A 26,842-nucleotide genomic window follows, 5' to 3' on the forward strand; every position below is an offset into this window, starting at 1 on the left:
ATATGATGAACTTCTTTGGTAAAAAAAAGCAGATGCAGTCTCAAAGTGTCTCTGAGACCCAATAATAACTGCAGAGGTCTTCTGACTACATAGAATAACAAGCTGTAACTGTTCCTAGCCACATAGCATAAAAGCAATACGGAGCCTTCATTTTGAAATTCTTTACCTCCGTAAGCAGCAAGTTTTGCACAACTAGCCACATTGAGTTGTTCACCACCTCTCACCTTAGCAAATGTGTCTGCTGACATAACATTACACTTTGAACCAGTTTCTACTTTGAGCTAGGTGGATTTGCCATTGATCTGGACAGTACTAAACACTTCGTTCTTTGCCAACAAATTCATTGCATCAACCTTTTCACAGATTACTGATACACCATCTACATACAAAGTAGAATTACAGCTCTCTATATGATCAATTTGCTTTTTCGTGTGATCCTTATAACTATGTGAGGTTTACTTGATTTGCAAAACCTTTGAAAATGATTCTATTTTTTACATTTGTGGCATTACCGACCAAATGCTAAGCATCTCTCAATTTTAGACTCATGATTGGCACCACAGTTGTGAGAGTTAACAATTAAGTTGGATTTGGGTTTTGCTGACTCACACTTAGACTGCACTGAGCATGCTCCTTTCTTAGAACTTGCTGGAAAACTACATGATTTCCCAGGAGAGCCAGCAGGTGCTATAGCTGCCATGTGCTTAGTCCTGCCTCTGTTTGCAATATGTTGCATGCTGTCTACATTTGCTCTGGAGCCTACTGAAACCATGCTGTTATCACTTGCAAGCATACTCATGTGCCTTTTTGTAACTTCATGGATTTGACAAATCACAATAGATTTACTCAACATTAAATCACTGTTACGAAACAAAATCTTTCTCACAGCAGCACTATTAATAGCACACACAAGCCTGTCCCGTATCAACTCATCTTCAAAGTCACCAAACCGACAGATTTTAGGTTTGTTTTTCAGGTCAGTAATATAAGTTGCAAACATTCCCCTAGCTTCTGATCTCTTGTGTAAAACAAATGCCTTTCTAATGTAATATTTGTCTGGGTAGTTACACATTTCTCTGAATTTGGACTTTAAACACTCAGGGTCTTCCCTTGATTTAGCCTATACAACAATATGGCTATTTTCACCTTCCCCCTCATATACTACTGGTGCATACACAAATGAATGCTCTCTTTCAATGGCCTCTGACCCAGCTAGGTTCAGCAAAATTAATGTCCTGTGTGTGCATCTTTGTCAGAATAAGCTGCTTGTTTAAAAATATTGTACTCTTGCCCAAATATTCTCCAATTCTCTGTAATATGCTAATCAAATACAGGTTATGAGGGTTTTCGAAATCCATCTGCCATATTACACATACCAGTGAAGGCTTTTGCAAGTATGCATAAACACACACACACACACACACACACACACACACACACACACACACACACACACACACACACACACACATAACAAAAATTCATGCCAATATTTGTAACTTTGCCCAATAGCACAACAAGCCTCTGAATTACTGAACTTTGCAAAATAAGTCTCTCAGGCACTGTGATACTCTTGAAATTACTGTACCATAAGAAATCATCTCTTATTAGTGCAAGAAACCCTTCAAAATAACTGCACTGTGTGAATAAACTGGGAAGAAAAAGCTCAGAGTAAGAAACATTTCAAAGTAACTGCACTTTGCGAATAAACAGCACACAACACACTAAAACTTTCCACAAAATAGTGGCATGTTTTTAAATAGCTCTTTACAGTGCAAGAAACACTATAATGGTGGCACTTTGCAAATAGACACACCCAGCACAAGAAACTTTTCAAAATGAATGTATTTTGACTGTACTTCATGAAATAGTTGCACTTTGCACATAAATAAACTCTTTGGAATAAATTCACAATAATAAGCACACACTGTAAGCACTTAAGATACTTTGAATAACTCTAGTTATGCCCTTAATACAATGTGAGATAGTAGTTATGCCAAAACACAGTACTTTGCCAAACAACATGCAGTCACCTTGCTTTATTTATGCCTAATGTGCCCATTTTGCCCTCATTATATTTGTTTTTCTTGTTTAATCTCTTTTCATGCCCATTGTACTTTTCTTGTGTTTATTTTACTCTAAACATGCCTGTTTTGCTTTAAACATGCTTGTTTTGCAATTCTGAGGTAATTCCAAATCCCTTATCTACTTTTCTGATAATAGTTTTATCAAATATCTTAATTTTAAACATTTCATTTAATTAATAAACCTTTTGTGCCTCTCTCTTGTTCAATAATGTGGTTTGTGCCCTTGTAATGCTCTGTTTTATCTTTATTATAAAATAAACCATTTGTGCAAGTTTTCATTACCTTTGGTTAATTTCTGGCCACTTTTTGTGCTCATTTCTCTTAGTTTACCATCACTTTTAACTCTGCACCTCATAGCTCTGAATATCAGTCTCTGGAATCCCGGTTCTGACACTATGTCACTCATCCAGTCAGGATCAAATAGACAAGTCTTTGTGGGTTCTGTTCAAGCAGCTTTTTTATGTATAAACACATCAGGATTGAGGCTTAATAACTTTAACTTAGATAAACTTATAAACAAACTAGCTATTACACTCATATATGCTCACTCTCTGGCTGCACTCTCAAAATGGTACTGAAGCTAGCATGTGCTTGCTATTTATATGCATGTTCAGTCCTTGGAACACTTCTTAAAGATACAGCACACACATGCTATTCTACATGGAGTAACAATATTCATAAAAGATAAATACATCTCTAGATTGGTTAAATAAAATGATTCTCTTGAAGTAGTCCAGGTCAAATTGACTGTAGGTAAGAATCCACTCCAAGTTATTGCCAGTTATAGGACCCCCTCAATGAACCAGATACCCACACTGCATACCTGGATCTATATTAATTGCTCAATATACAACCAAACACCCTAGTTTTAGGTGACTTTAACTACCCATCCATAGGTTGGGTAAATTATACATGTACTAACACACTTACCCAAAGGTTCTTAGACTTCATCAACACCAGTGGCCTGGAGAAGTTGGCTTATATCCCCACAAGGGTCCCAAACATTCTGAGTCTGGTACTTACTAACATGGGTGACTGTTGCACCACCCCATGTGTGTGGCCTTCCATAGTGATGTTTGATCATAAATCAGTCTCATTAGAAGTAACAATAACATGTGATCCCCTGTTAGCAGCAGCTAGACTAAAAAAATTCTCCAAAGCCAATTACAACCTAATATGTGACGACATTAATAGATTCATAGACCCTGCCCTCACTGATGGCATGGACATCAATACTACGATTTACACCAATGCCTTGTATAAGCATCTATACAAATGTATTGACTCGGGTGTATCTGACAGGGCCAAAACAAGATCCTCAAGAAAGAGCAAGCCTGCCTGGTGGACATCCTCCATTGGCAGGTTATACAGTAAGATAAAGAAATTGCTTTCCAAGAACAGGAAGGAATGGTCTCTGAATTGGAAGCATTCCCTCCTCAGCTTAAACAAGCAAAAAAAAACACCTTGTAAGGCATTCTAAAGCTAACTATGAATCCAAATTAGCCTCCTTCCCTATGGATAACCATAAGGCCTTCTTTAGTTACATCAGAAACCTTAAAGGAAAAACCCAGATCTGAGCAGAACTGGTTGCTAATGGCACTACATATATTGAACCCACAGAAATAGTCAACCTGCTAGCTGACAGGTTCAATGAAAAATTCTCCCCCTCATCCCCACCACATATCCCCCAAAGCATCCCTACCAACTGTCTTCCACCTAGTATCTCCTGCAAGTCATAAATGTTCTTTCCCAAGCCAAAACAGCCTGTCTGAGACCTGATACTATCCCAGATTGCATTCTAAATGGATTAAAACAGGAACTAACTGCACCAGTGGGTACTCTTTTTAACCACAGTCTAAGCACTGGTTTTGCACCTACTGAATGGAAAACAGTAACCATCATCCTGTTACATAAAGGAGGCACCTCCACAGATCCTGGGAACTATAGACCTTTAAGCCTGACCAGCCTAATTTCCAAGGCTATGGAAAGAATAATCATGGACATTATCAACAGAGCTATAGGAGACCTTCAAACACTCGAACCAACCCAGTTTGGCTTCATTAAAGGGAGGTCCTGCCTCTTGAACTTGGTGGACTTCTTTGAGACAGTCACCAAAGCCTGGATGAAGGCAGATCCATATATATGATCTTCTTGGACCTGGCCAAGGTCTTTGACACTATTCCCCACTCAGGCATCATTGATAAACTCATCCAGCTGGAGATCAACCCATATATTTTCAGGTGGGTTGCAAACTGGCTCACAGATAGAATGCACACAGCCAAATAGGTTACTCTACTTCCACCAGCAGATCCATAACCAGTGGTGTTCAGCAGGGATCTGTGCTGGGACCCCTGTTGTTTGGAATCTACTTCTCATATGGACAGGCTTAAACAAAAGGCCTATGGCTGACAAAGTTTGCTGATGATTGCAAACTGGGTGCAGCCATCAAGTCCCAAAATGATGTCAGCATCCTGCAAAAGGGACTTACATAGACAAACAACTGGTGCCAAAGTCATGCACTAAAACTCATTGAAAAAAAATGGATTATCATCTTCTTTGGTAAGGGTGACATCCCTGCAGATTACCACATTAATAACAACACCATAAGCATGCAATCAGTGATGAGAGATTTGGATGCACAGGTTGACAGCAAATTTTTCTTCGACCACCATATCTCCACAGTGGTAAGAAAGGCTTTCTACGTCACCCACCTCATAAGTTAAGGCATTGCACCCAAAACAAAAGAGGTTGTAATCCCCCTGCACTCCTCACTCATCAGGCCAAGAATAGAGTACAGTGCTACCTTTGGTATGTACCTTACCAGGCACCTGCAACAACTGGAAAGACCTCAGCTGTTTCTTACAAAGAAAATTCAGGGTTTTCAGCATGTCATAAATTGATAGACTGAAATCACTGTCACTGTATTCTGTGTCTTACAGACTACTCAGAAGTGACCTCAGCCTTGTATATAATGCAATCTCATATCCTGCTCTAATGGAAATGCTGCACATTCATAAATCAAATGGTATAAGATGCACTCGCTCTAGGGAACTCAATCTAGTATGTGATATCAACAGGACATGCTGGAGGGACAGATATGTCTCACAGATGTTACCTCTCCTCTGGAACAAACTTCCAATTCAGGTGAAGCAGAGCCCCTCGCTGACCCTATTTAAGCGAAATGTGGATGATTGAATGGGAAACCACAAATTCACCCATGGAGTTTCACCTGTGTCCCTCTTGGACAGGGGCAGTAGTTATTGACTTAGTTCTGCTTAATACCTTGATATTCTTGGGAACAGGGCTTCTACTTGGCTAGGCTTTTAAGAGCCATCAGGCCATTAGCCTAGTAACCTCCAATGATCCTATGATTAGATATATTGTTAGTTTCCTCTTGTTGTGTTTTCACAGACTCAGGATTAAACTTTGATCATCTGGTTCCAAGTTATTCAGTCTCATGATGTACAAAAACAAAAAAAAGTCTTTCCTTTAGGGTCATATTTTGATGAACAGTACACCCACCTAATGTGAAGCAATGTTTTTTTTTTTTTTTGCTACTTCATATTTTTCCATTTGCTTGTTTAGCTACTTTATAAAGGTCTGACTTGCAGTTTAGGTATTCAGACAAGTCTCTTATTTAATTGTCTGATATTTCACACAGTTTTGCTCACAATGCCTAGCTTCTTGAACTTAGCAACATTCGGTAAGGAAGTGTGACACTGAAGTATGTTCACACTTACAGTTGCTGAGAGAAATGTCTTGTGCTTCATTTGATGGCAGTTGGATTATTCGGAACATTAAAGAGCCATTTGAGAGGCCCTGACAATAAATATTATGTTCATCACAGCTGTAAATGTCATTCTGTGAGGGCTTACATAAAAGTAACTGTCAAACAACTCTCCTGCAGACAGCACTGTTTGTGCTGGCATTTTTGTTGTTATCTTATGACACCTTTTTAAACTTGCATTCTTCCTTGCGTATGCCCATTTGTGGCAGGAAACATGCACCCTGCTTTACCATCTGCTGGCCTTAGTAAAATCATGCAGATACACCACTTCAAAAGAGATGTTCTGAACAAGACTTCCTTCTTAATAATCTCTGTCTTGAGTAGCTTACTTTTCTTTCCACTGTCAGCTGGGTCACTATGGAAAATTAAAGAGCCACCTAGGAGTCCCGACAGTAGATGCCATGTTCGTCACAGTTGTAAATATCATTCTCTGAGAGCTCCTATAAAATTACTGTCGACACACTGTCCAAGGGGAAAGTACCATTTATGTTAACAGTCTGCATTTAGTCATGAAACCATTTGAGAATGTATGGTATGTTTCTACTTCATTCTGTACAGCTAAATGTCTTTCGGTGGGAACTTGTAGCATTATACCAAGATACTGAAGTAAATCAAGCATTTCAAAAATAGGTGCTGTTGCTGCTTTTGCCTTTCATAGTTTTCTTCTAAACTGCAACCTTTGCTCAGCCCTTAGAATAAACCATCCAAATGAATGCTTTGTTAAAATATTACATTAGACATCTGTTTTATTGCATTGTTCTATACTGTGATGATGTGTAATGTCCCTGCTAGGCTGGGTATTTTCAGCCTTTAGCAAACCATAAGCTGGACAAGATGAGGTTGGAATTTGTTCAAGTAAGAAAAAGGCTGCTGATTAAATATAATCTGCAGTTAGTTGAGTAAGTAGAGAAATTGAAACTCTTGGTAAGCCAAGTCTCCCTTACATTCATAGAACAGTGCAATAGCTAAGCACAAGCCCGTTACAGTATGTATATAAATGAATACTATATATAAGTATCATAACAGCATTCAGAGCCAAATGAAGGCATGTAACAATAATAGTGCAGCATGCCTGCCAAGTACTGCACACATCCCTCATAGAGGGACAAATATGCCATAACTGTAATTAAAATGCTTAATAGTGGATACTGATGCTCTGAGCAGTAAAGCACAGCACAACACTGATGGCAAATTAATTAAAATAACCCTATTTAAGAGGGGGCATGAAATGAGTTATGAAGGCAAAAAGATCAGAAAATAAACCATTAAAATAAATAAAAATTATGTGATGGTCGCAATGTGCGTTAGAAGTGAAACTTCTGTATGGAAGTGCGGAAATGTACTTGGTTATTTATGAGTGCTGACAAATACCACAGCTGTTACTTAGCACTGTGTAAAAGTACACATCTCCCTAACGTCTGAGAGCCTTTCTTTGCTATGTTTTGAGAAGCAGTGATGTATACAGTCAAAGTAAATGTTGTACATTTGTTGAACAGGTGGAATCCATAGAAACAATACTCACTGCACCTGTAGATATCTAAATCTAAATTATATCTGTTGAAGGTACAGAGATGCATACTTTTACACAATTCTAAGTAACAGCTCTGGCATTTACAGGAGCAGTGACTGTATGCATGTATGTATGTATACAATTACACACGCATATATACATATGTATATATAGATCTGTAAATATATATACCTAAATATATGAGTATGGATGCACACACACACACACACACACACACACACACACACACACACACACACACACACACACAGATATATCTATATCTATATAGATAGAGATGTATAGATAGACATAGATAGATACAGTTATAGATATATGTGGATATACTTCAAAAATATTGAAGTACAAATATACCAAATGAAAAAACTTTGATCCAAAATAATTGAAACACAAAACAATGAAATAAAAATCATGATTTTTTGCATAGGGCCAAGCTCTCTGCACCTCCCATCCCCCTACTAATTATATATATATCACTTCAGAAATTGCTTTACAATGGGGAAAGGGCAAATTCCCCAAAACTCACTGTTCTCGATCTCACACAAACCTAATGCTGGCAGAAGTGATCAAATGAATTTCAATCACTTCTGCCTGCAGAATAAATGTTCAATATCATGAAAATTTGATTATATGGAGTGACTCCATATATATGTATACAAGCACAGATTATTTCAACAAACAGTTACATATATGGATATTTATTTATCCTTTGATGACTGGGTTAGTCCCACTAGGCTAGCAGCCTTTTTCAGGGAAGACCAAATGTGGTATACTACTAGGGCAAATTTGGCCAGGGCATAGGGGAGCATTCCATGTTTTTTTCTGATAGGTGTTGAAGGATCTTTTATACTCACCTGAGCTACTACCAACTCAATCAGATGGGGCCTCAGTTTAATGTTTCATCAAAGGGCAGTACCCCTTTATGCTGCACTGCAGTGTCAGAAATTAATTTACCTAGTGTGGGAATAGATCCCACAGCCTTCTGCAACAATGGTAAGTGTGCTACCTGTTGTACCACTGAAACTGCTAATAAACTCAGTGTGAAATGTATAAAACTATTAAATAATGCAATATTCACTGTACGTTAAAAATCATTTTGTACTGTGCTAATTTTGTAAGACAGACGTATTTGAAAATGATGCCAAGATTATTTGAAGCATGTAAAGATGGCTGACCAGAGTTAGCCACCACACCCTAGGCAGAGTGAAGATGGGGGAAAAATAAGCAACTGAATTACCTACATACAACTTCTTGCAGGCTGAACTCTTCAAATTCTTTTTTCAAGAAGTATGAATACTCTGTCTTGTTGATATTGAATCAGAAAAAAACTACAAGTTATCTCTTCAACAGTGGCAGCTCGTGCTATCACTATAGTATAGTATACTGCAGGACTGCAGCCCTCCCAGCCGTGGAAGAAAGGAAAAGAACATGTTTACTAAAATAAAAAAATATTTATAAAAATATTTGATACTGACTGCTGTAAGCAAATCTGATTGACTCGTAAAGTCCCAGAACTCAAACTGCGCATGCTTGTCGAGTTCTGTTTTTTTTTTTATTTTTATTTCCTGACTCTAAATCTGCATCTCTGGATTGTAGTAAAATCAGTCCAGATTAAGGAGAATAGGCATCAGTGTGATGTCCAAAAGTCTGTGCGGTTTAACTGCACAGTGAAGTGGGAGTAGTTCGGACTGCCACATCCGCAGTCATGTACATGACGTGGATGGCTGGATGGCTACTGATTGGTTCTCGCTCTCTTCCCAAATGAGAGGGAGAAACAAATCAGTAGTACAGGCTAGCTAGCACACACAGTAGTTTCATCTGCTACTACTGACAGGTGCTAGCACCATTGCTTTACTGAAACAACTTGTGTGTTTGCTTTTGTTTGGGGGGGGGCTTCCTTTGCTTGTGACTAGTTTGTTCAGGCAGCGACTGAGAGGAGGTTACAGAGCATTGCTCTTATCTTTGGCTAAATCCCTTATCCACCGACTTCAATCAGTTTATTGTTTGTTGGAGATGGCCAGTCACTTATTTTGTTTTACTTTAAATTGAGGTAGATGTCTGAGGCCAACTCCTCCTAACAAGACCTATAACTGCTCTGCTGTTTGCTGATCAAATTAGAGAAAAAGGCTTTAGCATTTCTTAACACCGTAAATTATTACTACAAACCAGTGCAAGGTAGTGTATTTAAAACTGTGGTGTTGTGGGGGTGCAGGGGAGCATGTATTTCTAAAAACCACTGATTTTAATGTGTGTGGCATTTGTTAATTTGTTGTATTTTAGTTAGTATTTGAATGTTTACTGGATTTATTTCCAATTTATTAAGTTTCAATGTAGTTTGCATCAATGATTTGATAAAGAACCAGGCATCAAGTAACTCCTTAGCCTGGGGATGATAAGGGTCCACCCTCAAAAAAGTGACCTCATTCTGAGAAGGTGAAACCAGACACTCAAGCCATTGAGATGAGGTTATTATCAGGAGCTGCAGATCAGAAAGCATACCCTTGTGTTGAGTCAGAGCTATCCACCCCAGGATGACCAAGCTGATAGTTGTCATCCCCCTGGCAAGCTCCTACAAGTATCTAAGCTGCTAGCTCAACTTGAGTTCTTGTTATGCCTTCAAGATTTTATTCTACACTGTAGAGCTGGGTTACATTTCAGAGTTTGATGGTAGATAAGGAGTGGTTGGTCTACATAGTCTGCCTGTTTCTCACAGTGAAGCAGAAAAGCTGTAGTTCCTTTTTAACTAACATCTCACTTTTTGACATATTTTCCAGGGAAAATGACTGAATGAGAGAACATAGGAAAGTAAGCAGCTACAGGATGCTGTCTTCTGCCAGCTGACCAGGAGTGGTTTAATAGCTGCAGTCCAGAAATACAGATGGAGCCTGTTATTCACACCTAGGGCAGTGGGCATAGTTTCATCCACTACTGTAACACTGGACATTTTACATCTAGAACAGTGATCCATCTCTCAGACCACAGAATACAGAAATATGATTGAAATGACTAGGTGTGTTCTTCCATATCTATAATGGGAGAGGAGAATGTGGTTAGTAAAAGGGGAATTTATAACATTTTTTTCTAAGCTAACTATATACATGTTACTTTGTAATAAACTGATTACATATTGATTACTATCTCTATATTTCTTTCCATCTTGGTTAACACTGACTGCTGTACCCTTGTGTAAAGTTTACATGGAACTTACAAAGAGCACCAGCAACCTGTTTCTGACATCAGTGTAGTGTTTAAAATGTGTCCCTAGTTTTGGAGCTTTTGTCACCCCTCCAATAAATTTTGGCTTTTTCCAGATTTTTTGTGCTTCAAAGTTGAGAGATACAGTTGCGTGTCGAGTGGGTTTTACAAGGAGTTGAGAGCTTGAAGAGAAGTTTAATGCTGCTTATGCTGAGTCTGCTTGTATTGTTAATAGCACAACAGGTAGTGTACTTGATTTTGATGCAGTAGGCTGTGGGTTCTACTCCCACAGTATATAGATGCATTGGTGATAGTGTACTGTGTTGTACTTTAAAAGGGGGTGGATGCTGCAGTCCTTAGAATGTCCTCTTTGGCAGAGATACCTAGCAACGATGAACCTGTTATCAGTTTGCCCTCCCATTCCCAGTTGCAATATTACTAGCTTATCATTTTTTAATGCAGCATAGGCGATTTATTCCTCAATGGCAACAGGCACTTTATTTGTTGATGAAACAATGAAATATAAAGTTGTTTGCTAGCAGCAACCTTTTCACTAGTTACAGATCTCTTTAATGTGGAATTGTTTAGATGACTTTTACTTCTGCAGAGATTGTGCATATTTACTGATACTGGTGGATTGTAGAAGTTTAAGTAGACTTTTATGATGGAAATGTTCTGAACTGGGCAGTTTTGTCATTATTGGTGCATGCATTTTGTTTCACTGTTTACTGGAAAAATGTTCAAAACAATACATTTAAAATGCCGTCTAACAGCTGTACTGTATTACACAAGGAATATAATTTAATACAATCAGGAAGGTGTATCAAAGAACATATGTATGTTTCCTGTGCAAGGAGCCTATGATTTGAAAACAGCCTAAAGTTAATCTTTATCTGCCACTGGCCAGATGTGTTTTCTCTGAATGTGGGTTTCAATGTTGTTTCAATGAATGTGAGTTTCAAGGGCAGAAAAGTTTTAATGCTAAGTCTATTTTCATTGTGAGAATGCATTGCTTTGTTTAGCAGGTGTCTATTAGTGTTTGTGTTGTAAAATGTAACATAAAACATTTAAATGAAATCCAAATCATCGTAGAAGTAAAGCAGTACGCACATTACAGTGTTTATGGTAAATGGGGCGGAATAGTCAAGTAATGGGACATTGGAATAGCTGCAGGGGGAAGCCCCATTCAACCATGATTTTGTAAGGGGGGAATTGCGGCAAACTCAGACAGCCCCGGCTGAACTATACCTCTTAACTGTCCAGATTTTTGCAGAATGAATTGATTTTTGCTTCTTATTTTTGATTTGTTCCTAATAAAAATTTGTGGTTTTCTGGCAAATCATTTATGAATGAAGTCACTAAATAATGACAGACATTGAGTATAAGACTTCATACTCTTCAGAAAAATGCATGCTAAAGCAAGGCCATTGTTCTGTTAACTGTCTAAGTTTATACTAGGGCAATTTTTAGTATGTTTGTATGTTCCTCCAAAATATTTTGCCTTGTCCAAATTTCCTGCATTATTGAATTAGGTATATTGAAACTTCTCAACTGTCCCCAATTTTGGCTCAAAGTGTTGCTCTCCACGTAATAATCCCTCTGCAAAATTGCAAATTTGGAAGAAATCATGGAGGGTTTACAATTAATAAGTAATTGTAATGATCAGAGTTGTAGATTACTTTTAATTTCAGAAATGCATGTAGATTCTCTTATTTTGTCAGCTGCTCAAGTCAACAGTACTAATATTAAAAAAGTGTCCCTTCTCTGACAGGTTCCCAGCTGTATTGTGTGGCTATTTTATATTTTTACATCACATTTTTGGTCCGTTTTTCATAAAATTGTGTTTTTTCTGGCCAATTACTGGCAAATTATTAAAAACTGAGATTAGAAAATAATGACTGACATTTGAGTTTCAAATGTCATACCCATCAGAAAATATACACTAATGCAAGACATACTATTCTATTATCTTTCTAAGTTTATAAGATCAATATTTAAAATTGTCCTTATTTGTGGGCCTTTGTCCCACTTCTATTTATGGTTTTGTCTAGATTTCTTGCTCTGAGGTTGAGAGGTATGACAAATGTGTCAGGTCCATTACCGTCAGCCAGAGACATTTCAAACTGTGACATACTTGTACCCTACTCCCCCATGTAGTGACTCTGGATGTGTCCAAGCAAGGCAAGGAGCAGTTATGCAGTATAAGTGTACAGAGTATCCCCCATCCAAGTTAGGAACAAGCACTACAGTGGCTTTTCATCTGTCCTTGATTTTGCAAAATGTTCTGGTTTTCTGTCATATTTTTATACTGTTGATTTATGCTTCTTCCTATTCAGAAAATGCATGTTGTTGCAGTGCCTGTTGCTCTGTGTTTAACTATCACTGCTTTAAAGGCCATCAGGTAAGCTTGTCTGAGATTGTAAGATGCAAGTAAGCTTTAATAAGCATACTGTTAAAGAATTACCAACATTGAAAGCCTTTTTCTTGTTGCCATGCAGAGAATATTTACGTAACTAGATAGCGTATAAGCCTTGGGTATTGAAATGCATATGCTAGTATTTGTAATAAAGGACAGGATTACAGTATTTTCAGAACCTCATTACATTTGTTGGAGACTTGCAGTCATCTTTGCAGGCTTTACAAGTAAACTAAACAAAATGACACTCTATCATATGTGGTCCATAACCTGTGCAGTAATCCTTTAAGCAATTTATCTTGAGCTTGTTTCTTGTTTGCGGTTCATTTTTTACTTTGATCATGTTTTCCCCATGAAACAAGTAGATAGTTGTTGTTAGGCAGCAGGTCTTTTTTGGATAAGAAACATTTTTAAAAGTGGGGGTATCACAGAGATTGCTACTTTCAGTATGTTACTTGGTACTTTTATAAAGGTGAATATAAATTATAATTAGAACTGCAGTGCAAGGAGAAGTGGTTTGAGTTGAGTGCTGCTTGTTTTCTTATACTTGATTTTGACTGGCATTCCAGTAATGTATTTAAAAAAGTAATTTATTTGTTCATGCCTCACAACCTTTTTGTTTCCATCTAGATATTAAGTAAGCTGTCATGTAGTCAATGCATTGAAATATTTTTTTCTTCTATACTTCATTTTGTCTTGATTGGACTCTCATAATGATGGTTTGGCAGCCAGGGCAGCGTATTTAATTAAAGTCACAGTTGTTGAGGTTTTTAGCATAGCTCCACCCCTTTCTAGTTGACCACACCCCTTCTCATTGGCCCCACCCATTCAGCTGTCTCCTGCACTCCACCCCAACTGGACTCCACCCCAACCAGATAAGCTGGAACCAGTAAAAATGCATCAAAGCACAGGAAGGCATTGCATCCTGCAGCATTTAGTTGTAGAAAACAAAGTAAAGAAGGAATAACAATATGAAATAAAAAAATGTCAGTTAATACACAGAAATCACATATGACTGGTAGCACTTTGCTTTTATTGTATCAAGGCCTACTGTGAGGTTTACTAACTGTATCATATTTGACTGAAGAAAGATTACTAGGTTCCATGTATCTCAACTTGCACACATTGAAAATAGGAAGAAAGGTCCTTAAAAATAGAAACATCCAGCTATAAATCTGGACTTCTAATTATTATACCATTTGAATATCAAATAGCACATAACTCTTCCCTCTACCAGTAGGAATGTGGGATACTATTCAGAAGCACATTTAAAAACAGAGACAGTGTAAGATCTGTAGACTTTAATGAACTTTATCACAAAATTCTACCTCATAAGGTCATTTGTTTTTGCCTCAGAAAAGGGGAGTTGTAAAATGTGTGCCCCCTTTCTTTTAATTAATGTTGCTACTACTATGTTGGTCATGTAGTGTGGCTTTCTATGCATTAGATATCTTCAAACTACACACGAGGAGGGGGATTCAGAAAATTGTGTGAAAGGCTAAATCAAGTCTGAAAATAGGGACATACCTCCAAAAATGGGGATATCCTAAAACAGGCCTAAAATAGGAACATTCCCCCAAATTGGTGCAGTTGAGAGATCTAATAGGCTCAGATCACGAGTATGCACATATTATTGCTGCTTATGAAATATTTATGTAAAATTAAACAATGCATTCTATAGTAAATAAAATAAAAATAGTCTGTCCTTTTTGTAAAAAGACATTCAAATATAAACAGTAATCAATAGTATAATTGCAGAAATACTGTAATATCAATATATCCAAAAAGCACAGTCAATGCTAGTACCATTTTGCAGAATATTTACTCAGTTTAAAATGTGGTTACATTTCATTTCTTATTCTTGCCTATTATATGGTTAGTAGGCACTGAAAGAACAATGTATATATTGATATAATCCCAAATTATGAGTGCATTTATTGTCTTTATTTTGTGTGTCTTTTTCCCCTCTCCCTCTCTCTTTCTTTTTTTAATTTTAATTATGTATTATTTTCTTTTTTTCCCATTTTCTCCCTTTTATGTTCTCTTTTTCTCAGGCCCAGAAATTCCAGGAGCAGCCTGACCACATTTCTCCCACCCACCCAGGGACATCCTTACAGGGTTAGGTGGTGGTTCCAGACCAGTAGGTACTATGACATTGCACAGCCGGGGATGCTGAAAAACGCATGAGCTTCGGGACCTGGTCAAGGACATGATTGCGCAGGCAGTGGAGATACACCTTTGAACAATGCAGGGCCTCCTTCAGCAGATGTAAGATTTGCAGTTTGACTCCAATCACTGAGCCAGCAAAGGCCTCTGCCTCACGTCATTTGGGCCTTCTACTGACCATCCATCAGGCAGTGGAAACAATTGTGGTCCTCTAGACCATGGTGGGCATTGCTGTGACTCTCCTTCACCTCCCTCCTTCTGTAATCCTCTCCATACACCCTCTTCCCTATGTCTTTCCACAACTTCCTTCTCATATACAAAAAATATTTGAAAAATGGGGGGGGGGTCTATTCCTTGACAAAAACATACCCCTCCTCTTCCACTATCTACTCCAGCACGACTCTGTTGATATTTTCCTTTTGTGTGCCCCTTATATACTTTCTCTCCCATTTTCTTGTTGTCCTGTCTTCCCTTTTCACATCTTATAAAGAACCAATCAGGTGCTCATATAAGGATACCTCTATAGTCAATACATAACCCCTTTATCTTTTTTATTTATCTTTTCTTAAAAATCATTATGAATAGCTTAGCTGAGCGCTTCTTACGTTAAGTCCCTGGCACTAGTTCAGGAGGACTTGTCCAGTCCTCACTCATCCACAACTGAAAGCTGAAATTAATCAAGACTTTAAACACTAACAGAGGAATTCACAAATAACTAATCCATTTTTCCCATTTCAAGTAGTTATAAAGAGTGGGTATTTCTCTGTGCAGTGTTTTGCTTTGCCATGGAAATCACAATTAGCTGAAGCTCTATACATTTGCATATAGGTGTAGCTGATCAATGCATAACACACTTTGTGCAAGGATGACCTTGGGACTATGAATACCGCTCATAGGTAGAACAAAGGGCTAGATAAGTTAGGATAAAATGATAACAGGATTATGATGTTCCTGCTTGGCATGTGGTCTCAAAATAATTTTAGTTTGAAAAAACATTAAATGTATGGTGCAGTGGTACAGTGGTTGCATTGTCCCTCAAAGCAAGAGCTTCTTTGGTTCGATTCTTGCCTGGGGTGCCCTCTGTGTGGAGTCTGTATGTCCTTCCTGCATCCATGTGGGTTTCCTCATATGCTCCAATTTCCTTCCATGTCACAAAAACATTCATCTAGAGCATTTCTTCCTGGGCCTCTGCTGAAAATTGGCTTTGTTCCAAGTCATACTTTCCTGTTAAATAAATGTAATATTCTTATTAGTCATGCATATAGTTGCAAAACTAATGAATGTTGGAGGCTGGAATTACTTTGTGCAAAGAGAGTGAAATTTTAAGTTCACCATAAATATAAGTCATCTCAGTTGATACAATGTTCCACTGAGTGATGTATACCTGCATACTGTATTTTGTTTCTGTAGGATTTTATTTTCCATAATGGAGTATATTCCATTCAAAAGGTCACATTGACAGTCATTGTGCACAGTTGTGTAACAGTATGCTTGCAGTACTGAAACAACTATGACTTTTTTCTTTACCCATGAGCTATGTACCCCACTGTCTTTATCTATATTACCTTTCTCCTATAGTCAAACTCATTATGCATTTGTAATTGTGAGAAAATGAGGACAAATAATTTCAAACATTGCTGCAATGAGGACATTTGTCACTGGAAGTAGTCATTCTCTTATGAAGTCATCATATCTATAAACATTGCTGTCTTCCAGGAGCTATCCTTGTGACAGCTTTCTTTATATCTCAATAAACATACCAAACCATCTTGCCTAAATCTATAACCAGTCCAGGATCTGTTGATATACTTCTATGGCTTGATTTCATGTAAAATCTAAACAAGTCAGTCACAAGTCCAAACATATGAAGGGTTTTAGTCAAAAGCACATGAAGATAAAAAGCTTGCCCCTGAAGAAGTCCATTCTGCCAAATCCCAAATTCCTAAAGTGGTCATTTGTGGCTCTCCTGTTAGAACACATACGTTTATCACAAAGCTACTGTCCTTCTGGCTGAGCTAGTACTTCCAGCTGCGTTGCCTGCTCAACCTTGTTTTGTCCAGTGCACATCTTTGTGAGTCAGTGCAATGACAAGTGGGTTGCAAACCAGTCTATGACTACATTTATTTTCTAATATTTTAAGGCTTCAACAATGCAAGACTATTTAGTCTGTATTTTCAACATAAAATAGTACATTCTCTTCAGATTGTATCCATGCTGTCTCTATAATTATTGATTTTGAGAATGATAACTGTCAAATACTTCAATATTCTGCAATGGTTGCACTACTGGTACAGAATATGTATAAAACTCATGCTCAAAGTGCAGCACTAATGTGAAATGTAAAATAAATGTACTGAAATATGCCATCTGCATCAACCCCCTTCTTCTCATTCTGTACATGGGGTCAGTGTCTCATATCAATAGTGACCATAACCTAGAGCCAATGGTCATACCATCAGATGGCTAGCCAGGCTGTGGACTGAAATGTGACAACTGTGATTATTTTTAAGAATAACAGTATGAAAAGTGGTTCAGAACATATAACTGTTTTTCTGTGGAGAGTTAAATATGAATTTAAGACACGCACACACACACACACACACACACACACACACACACACACACACACACACACACACACACACACACACACACACACACACACACACACACACACACACACACACACACATGCACACACATTTCTTCCCACCAAAAAGCTATATTGCTTTAAATTGACAGGAACATCCTAAAGAATGAGGTTATCTTGCTGAGACAGGGTGCTTAGATTCAAAATGCTGTTGTTGCAGGAAGTGGGAGAAACCAAACTGCTTTTCAATATGGCGATGGAGAAGCTTGCCTAAAGAGACAGGGCTGAACAAATAATTTATTTAATGACAGTTTGTTCCAGGATAGCATTGTAAACTACTGGCAAGTGATGTTACATTTCTCAACACTGGATATTCATTGCAGCATTTGGAAAGAGAAAAGAATCTCATTTCTGTGTGAACTGTTGATTGCTACTTAGTAAACTGTTTTCTGAATATTGTCAGCTCATGCAAGTATAAGTTTGTTTGTGCAAAAATCAGCAACGGTACACTGAAGCATGACTCCAAAAAACATCCAGTAAAAATGTATAAAACACGTTTATTTGTAGGTATTTCACCACATATTGTGGTTTCATCAGACCATATATATCCGTAAAAACTTGTAAAGAACAGTTTTTAAATACCTCCTGTCACTCATTCAATTCAAACTTTTCATTCAACAAATCATTACACAGCATATACACCCCTTAATTATGTGAGAGGCGTCATCGGTTCTTCCCTTATTTAATTTAAAAGGACAGTCTTAGACTACCAAACTTTGTGTAAATTACAATCAATAAAAATATAAAAACACAACCCTGTACAGACAAATATACATTATTTATAATTATATAATATCATAGCCAACATGCAATGCATAATACGTTCATTTATATACTGGCTCAAGCCGATATAAACAATTCTGTCACTTTGCCGTTTTGGTGCAGAAATATATCTCGTGCAACAGTATGCCGACTTTGACTTATTCTATATAATATAGATTGCGGACATACAAGTTCAACCACACTACCTTAGCTAAATAAATGCTAGTCATTTTGTTCTTTGTATTAAACTTCATCCTCTAGGCTAGGATAAATATTTTTGAATCTATAGATTCAGGTAGGTAAAACAACTATACAATTATAAAGCCATCATACAACTGAACATGATAATATATATCTACCAGCTTTCTGCTAAATACATTATCCAATTAACATGTGATGATGTAGCTACAATTATGCAAACTTGCCTTCATTCATCAATCTCAACTATTTATTTACAAAAATCACTCCATCTTCATCAAACCCTAGTTAATATAAGAAGAATGTGAATGTCAAATAATATTTAAGGCCCAAGTAAATATACTTGGACCTTATACTCATGAATGCATTACTAGAAAAAATTGTCTTATATATATACTTGTCTACACTAAAACTCTATGAGTGTTTGAACTCCGTAACTCACTATTTCATCCTTATTATTACAGATATACTAACCATATAAAAACTACACTACTAAATGCTTCAAATAAGCTTAAAGATAAATGAAAAAGTGAAAAGTGTTCCCCCCATTAAATTATAAAAAAAAATAAAAAAATATAATAATTACTATATACATATTTATAGATTTATATATTATACTAAAAAGGCACTAAAAAAAAAACACAAAGACCATTAAAAATTAAAAAATAAAAATAATATATAATAAACAATGTCGAGACAAATAAAGCAAGATAAATTAGAATAGATAAGACAAATTATCTTTATACTAATAAATATACAGACATCAGACATCAGCAATTTAACCTAACCTAAATAAAATATATAGGTCCTAAGTAGAAATATGAGGCTACATTTGGAAAATAAACTAGTTTCAATAAACTATAGATAAAAAACAACCAAAATATATCAATTTCTTTAAAAAATATATGGATAATTTTAAAAATGCTCAACTCTTGTCTGTTGCATGCTGTATATATAATATATATATACATATTATATTGCCATATTATATATATATATATATATATATATATATATATATATATATATATATATATATATATATATATATATATATATATATATATATATATATATATATATATATATATATATATATATATATTATATATAGGCATTTAACTTCTATAATTAGAAATTTCATAAGCATATAATCTAATTCTGATTATAACCCTTTATAAAAGAAAAAATGTCATACTATACAATAAAAAATAATATATATATATATATAATATACTAGAATATTATAGTATTATATTAAGTATTATATAATAAAATTACTCACTATACAATATATTACCCATATTCACAAGCATATTTTCAATTATAAGAAGCATATTTACATACACACACACCACACACACACACACACACACATATATATATATATATATATATATATATATATATATATATTATTATATTATTACTATGAGTCTAGTCTTCCTCAACAGCTCTGCTTAAAACACACTTTTTCACTATTTTACCATTGATCTTTTTTTTTACATTCTTCCTAATCCATCTTATCTTCAAGCTTCTATTTCCATTTTTGATTTTTGGCATCCTAGGTCCATTTTTATTAATAGACCGTCCTAGGCATTGGAATAAATTATTATTTAAGTCAGAATTTAATTACAGCATAGATGGTGCTAGTGCATTATCTCTGTGTAATAAATAAAACTGTCACATAACACACTAAATAATGTGCAGTTAGTTTTCCCCACCAATTACAATTCCCTACAACATCAATATCATCCAATACTAACTTATCATTCAACAAAAACATAAAAAGGTTCAGTTAACCACCCTCGCCCTGCTACAATAAGCCTAAAGGGTGGCTTAAATTTCATTATGTGTATTTTTTTAGGACCTTGAAAGGATGGAATAAGAAGGGGATTTTCAACCATTGAGTTAGCTCTAATGACAGGCCATACCTGATCCCTGATAATCAGTGATGTTAATTTTATTTTTATTTTATCAGATGTTATTTGCATTTTTTTTTTCAAATGTAATAATCTTATACACTTTTTTACTAGACAGCATTTGATGTAATGAATTTAAATGAAATTCTCTATTCATCACTACAGTCATGCCTCCTGCAGTGTAGCTATGGGCACATGTGCCAATAGCCATGCCAATGCAGTTATGGCACAGTGGGAGAGAGAATGCATGTTCCCACTTGAACTACACAAGAATTATGTGAGATTCTATCGTCATTTTGTGGACAACATTTTTTTGGTTTGGGTAGGCCCCCTGCCCTTGCTTAAGATATTTGTGGATACAATAAAAAGAACAACTAATTTTTTGAAGTTTGAATTGAAATATTCCAAAGAAGGGGTAGCGTTTCTTCATATTTTTGTTTCTATGAATACACAAGGATCTTTTGAAACCAAGATATATGGTAAAGATTATTATAGTAATATACTTTTACATAGATCAAACATGCACCCTAAGACAACATTTAAGAATATAGTAAAAGGACAGGGGACTCGAGTCTCACGTTTAAGTAACCAGGAACATGCATTCAATGAAGGTCTTGCTCATTTGGAGGGTAATTTGTATCAGAGAGGATATTAAGACACAGAAATAATCCCAGTACTAGAAGAAGTTAAAACATAGAGAAGTGGCAGAGCAAAGCCACATTTTTCAGCTGGATTGAATGTAGAACAACAAAGAAGGCTTTTAGCTGAGACACATAATGAAGTGAATAAAGTACAAATATCTATACCATATACTAGTGATATAAAAAAAGTAAAGGATGCATTCTATAAACATTGGCCATTACTTATGACCGATACTAAGATTAAAGAAACAGTAGGAGAACAACCCCATTTTTGTTTTAAAAATAGGAAGAATCTTAAAAGGATATTATGTTATCCAAAGGATGAGGTTATCCCTACAGCTCAAATAATGACTGGGACTAGGAAATGTGGTCACTGTAATATATGTCAGTTCAGCAAGCAAACCAATGAGTTTAAACATCCTGAATCAGGTGTGATATATAACGTACACAATGTAATTGATTGTAATAGTAAACGTATAATATACATACTGCAGTGTGACTGTTGCTTACACTTTTATGTGGGGAAAACTAACTGCACATTTAAGGTGTGGATTAGAGAGCATATTAATAGTTTAAGACACAGAGACTCAGTTAGTGCACTATCTAAGTATAATGAAATGAGTGATTTAAATCATAATTTCAAATTTGTGGGCCTAGAACAAATTATTCTTGGACCTAGGATGGGTAACATCAAAGATTTAACTGAGAATAGTGAATTAAGATGGATATTAAAGCTTTATGATTGGCAGTAGAATTTTTTTATGGTGCCGAGTTGAAAGCCAGATGCCCAATCTTCACCGAAGGCACTCCCATTCACGCATGTGTTATGGAGGCCACTCGACCATGGGGAGGACATGCAGACTCCACACAGAAGGCTGGAGTGCCTTCATTGTGGAGTCTGCATGTCCTCCCCAAGCTCGAGTGGCCTCCGAAAGATATGCATGAATGGGTGTGCCTTTGCTGAAGGTTGGGCGTGGGGCTAGCAACTCGGCACCATAAAAATAAATCTTTTGCCAGTCATTAGTGAACCGGAGTTCCACTGTGGTGACCCCTAATCATGAAAAAGCCAAAAAGACAAACAACAACAACAACAATTAAAGCTTAGAGCTGAAAAAGGACTAGGACTCAATGGCAAAATTTCTATGAAGTGTGTTTTGGAGGTGCACGGACTGCCTAGGAAGTAGCTGTAGATAAATAAATATTAGGATATATATATATATATATATATATATATATATATATATGTGTGTGTGTGTGTGTGTGTGTGTGTGTGTGTATTAAACCTCCTATATAAATTGGATTCACTAGCATGGAGTTAGAAATATATTGTTATATGGGTAAGTTTATAATTTAGGTTTATACCTGATATATAATACTAGTTTGTTCTATATTGATATATAGAATTTTTGCATTTCGGTATATAATGACATTTTTTCTGAAGTTATAATTAGAATGAGATTAGATTATATGAAGAGAATTTCTAGCTCTGATATGTTAGATGCCTATAGTTATATATATATATATATATATATATATATATATATATATATATATATATATACATATAGGCATAATATTAACAGCTAAACTTGGTATATAATTCAAGTGCACTAGACAAGAGTACTTGAGCTATTTTAAAATTATCCATATATTTTAAGAAATTAATATATATTTCTTGGTTGTAGTTTATCTATAGTTTATTGAAACTAGTTACATTTCCAGTGTAGCCCTATATTTCTACTTAGGACCCATACGAGTATTTAGTTAAGGTAAATTTGCTGATGTCTGTATTTCACTATTTATTAGTATAAAGACGCACTAATTTGTCTATTCTATCTTTATTTGGTCATTAAGTGAATGTTCAATGTTGTTTTATATGTATATTTTCTCAATTTTGTACGGAATGCTCTGTGCCTTTTAGCTTAAAGCCATAGAATTATACTCCATAAATTGTCTATTATGTATATTAGTAATTATGTATTTTAACAAGTTTTTATTATTTAATGATGGGGAGCACTTTTTTGATTTTATGAAGTATCTTTAAGCTTATTTGAAGCATTTAATAGTGTGATTTATATGGTTAGCATTTCTATTGTAATAAGGGATGAAATAGTGAGTTACGGAGTTCAACACTATAGAGTTTTAGTGTGTAGACAAGTATATATTTAAGACAATTTTCTAGTAATGCATTCATGAGTATAAGGTCCAAGTATATGTATTACTTGGGCCTAAATAATGTATTTGACGTTCACATTCTTATATTTAACTAGGGTTTGATGAATACAGTCCCTGTATGGCTACAGGGGTATAGCAGTCCTTGAGCGAATGGGATCAGCGCAATGACATCACTGAGTTGGCATATTGACGCATAGCAGATGGCGTGATCAGTATTTTGTAAATAAATAGTTGAGATTGATAATGAAAGGCAAGTTGCATAATTGTAGCTACATCACCACCTGTTAAATGGATAATGTATTTAGCGGAAGGCTGGTGGATATATATTATCATGTTCAGAAGGAAGTACAATATAATCTTTATTATGCCTAGGAGTAAATATAGCATTTATTTGACTGATCAAATGTTTTTGTATGACAGCTTTTATAATTGTATAGTTGTTTTACCTTGAATCTATAGAGATTCAAATATAAAGCTTTATCCTAGGGAGATGAAGTTTTAATACAAAGAACAATATGACTAGCATTTATTTAGCTAAGGTAGTGCGGTTGAACATGTATGTCCGCGATCTATATTAGAATAAGTCAAAGTCGGCATACTGTTATATGAGATATATTTCTTCACCAAAACAGCAAAGTGACAGAATTGTTTATATTGGCTTGAGCCAGTATATAAATGAATGTATTATGCATTGCAAATTGGCTATGATATTATATAAGTATAAATAATGTATATTTGTCTGTATGGAGTTGTGCTTTTATATTTTTATTGATTGTAAGTTATACAAAGTTTGGTAGTCTGTAAGACTGTCCTTTTAAATTAAATAAGGGAAGAATCGATGATGCCTCTCACATAATTAAGAGCGTATATGCTGTGCAATGATTTGTTGAATGACAAGTTTGAACTGAATGAGTGATAGGAGGTATTTAAAACCTGTTCCTTACAAGTTTTTACGAATGTATATGGTCTGATGAAGCCACAGTATGTGGTGAACGCACTTACCTACAAATAAACGTGTTTTACACATTTTTACTGGATGGTTTTTGGAGTCATGCTTCAGTGTACCATTGCTGTTTTTTGCTGTTTTCATCTGGTATTTACAATGGGACCTGTTTACCTGCTGGGCAGTACTTTATTTCGGCTTGGGTTCTTATAAGTTTGTTTGTATTTTTCTTCTGCTGCTGCACAGAGTTCCATTACAAAGCTTATTAGATTTCCAAGGTTTTATCAGTGAAGAAATAGATAGGACTATTCTGACAGCAGGTACTTTTTTGACATTACCATTTCATTTTAAATCATTCTATGTAGCCACCTGTGTAGATGTAAATGAAGTCTGTAAGTTTCGTTTCATAGTGTGTTCTGAACAAGTTTTGTTAAGCAGAGTATTTTCACTGTTTGATTACAAAACCTTGTGGCTGGCTAATTATGTGTTAATAAAAAGATAACTGTTCAAAACTGGTAAAATATAACTGCTAACGTGCACTATTTTGGAGCAAAATTGCTTAGCCATATTTACCAGTAATGAATGTGATCCAGGTGGCTCATATTAAGAGTATTCATTAATTGTATTCTGGGTACACCCTGTTGATCTGGCTAACTGCAGCAAATTACCATAAAAACAGTAAGGAGTTGTAGCACTGAAAGATATCATAACTTCTTCTGGAAATTATTGTGTATATTTTTGCCCAAAATACAGTCACTGCTGGTAAGATAAAACTGTAAGGCATTGGGATCAGAAGGGGTTAGTATATTCGTGAGACAACAATGATTATAATTTTAATACGCAGCTGTATATTGTGTAACCTATTTGGGTGTGGCTAGTCTTGGTCATAGCCAAAAGCAGCAGTGCTTATTTACCATATGCTGTTAAGGTCAGTCTGTCTCATGCATATTATTAATCTATATTAGGATAACAGAGTGGAACAAAAGATCATAGCTCCTATCCTTAACAACTGGGTTTAAAAGTGGTTACACAGAGGTGAAATTGTAGATTTCAGTAGTAGCATTAGAGCATGCTTGTTGAACTTAGTCCATTAATTAATCATCTTCTGCATTGTATTTTGTATAGAGTTTCAGACATCTATGTGTCCATAACATTCTAGGCCAAATCAGACAAACTGGTTTCTCTGCAATGACTATAACACTGAGTAGGACTGAATGCAAATATAGCAGAACATTAGGTCATCGACATTTACCCCTGACATTTTTTACTATTGCTTATGAATAACCTAATCGATATACACTGTAATATAGATACTGGTACTCATATTTGCAGGTAAGATCTGGGCAGGGGAATAAACAGGATTTCTAAGGCTTTAAAAATGTAGCCCTGTGATCTACAAGTAGATAGTCCCTCTCCACAAAACATACTATTGAAATATGGAGGCTTAAAAAAAACATTTAGCCAACTAGGCAGTCTGAAAAAGTCATCTGACAAAATATATGACCATAAAACCATAGCTTGTCTTTTAAACAATTTAAATTCTAATACATCTCTGTACAAAATAAATTATTTAAAAAAAATATACACATGCAGTGCATGCCTGGCTATATCCATGTGCCAGAATATAATACTGCCCCTTATTAGGACCTTGAGATGTCTGTGCTAGTAAAGCTCATGGCTGCCACCCTTTTTTCCCCACAGTAACCCAAATGAGCAAAATAATTCCCAAACCATATTTAACTCATTCTTAATTAATTTATTGTATATGTTTACTGACAGTGTCAGTACTTCAACAGGTAGCATATTCACCTTTGGCACAGGAAGCTCAAAAGGCTGTGGGATCTATTCTTATTCCAGGTTACTGGATTAATTTTCAAATTGCTGACACCAGAGTGCAGTATTAGGAGGTGCTGCACTTCAGAGTTTGCCATCCATTGAATGAGATGCTAAACCAAAGTCTCATCTGCTTGAGTTGGTAGTAGATAAGATGAATGTAAATTAACGTGTCACCTGTTGAAAAGAGTATGGGTCCTTTATATACAAAAGGACTCTTATTTACTACATGTTTACATATTTACAAACATTTGCAAATGTACAAATATATAGATACACAACTCTGTTTACACAATTTCCATTAGAATCATACTAAATTTTCATCCCTATTAGACCCTCCACTCATTTTCCATAACCACCATCTGACTTTACTCAATATTGTTGCTAAAAAAAAATTACCATTAAACATAATTTCATTTATTCTTTCATTTCATATAAACCATAACATAAAATAACTTATTTATTCTTTTGTTATATTCTTTACATCTATTCTTACATTATCTACACTTAATCATATCCATGCTTATTTTATCCAC

Source organism: Protopterus annectens, chromosome 17.part0 (assembly GCF_019279795.1).
Source record: "Protopterus annectens isolate FY-2018-M chromosome 17.part0, PAN1.0, whole genome shotgun sequence".
In the NCBI taxonomy this organism is placed as follows: Eukaryota; Metazoa; Chordata; order Ceratodontiformes; family Protopteridae; genus Protopterus; species Protopterus annectens.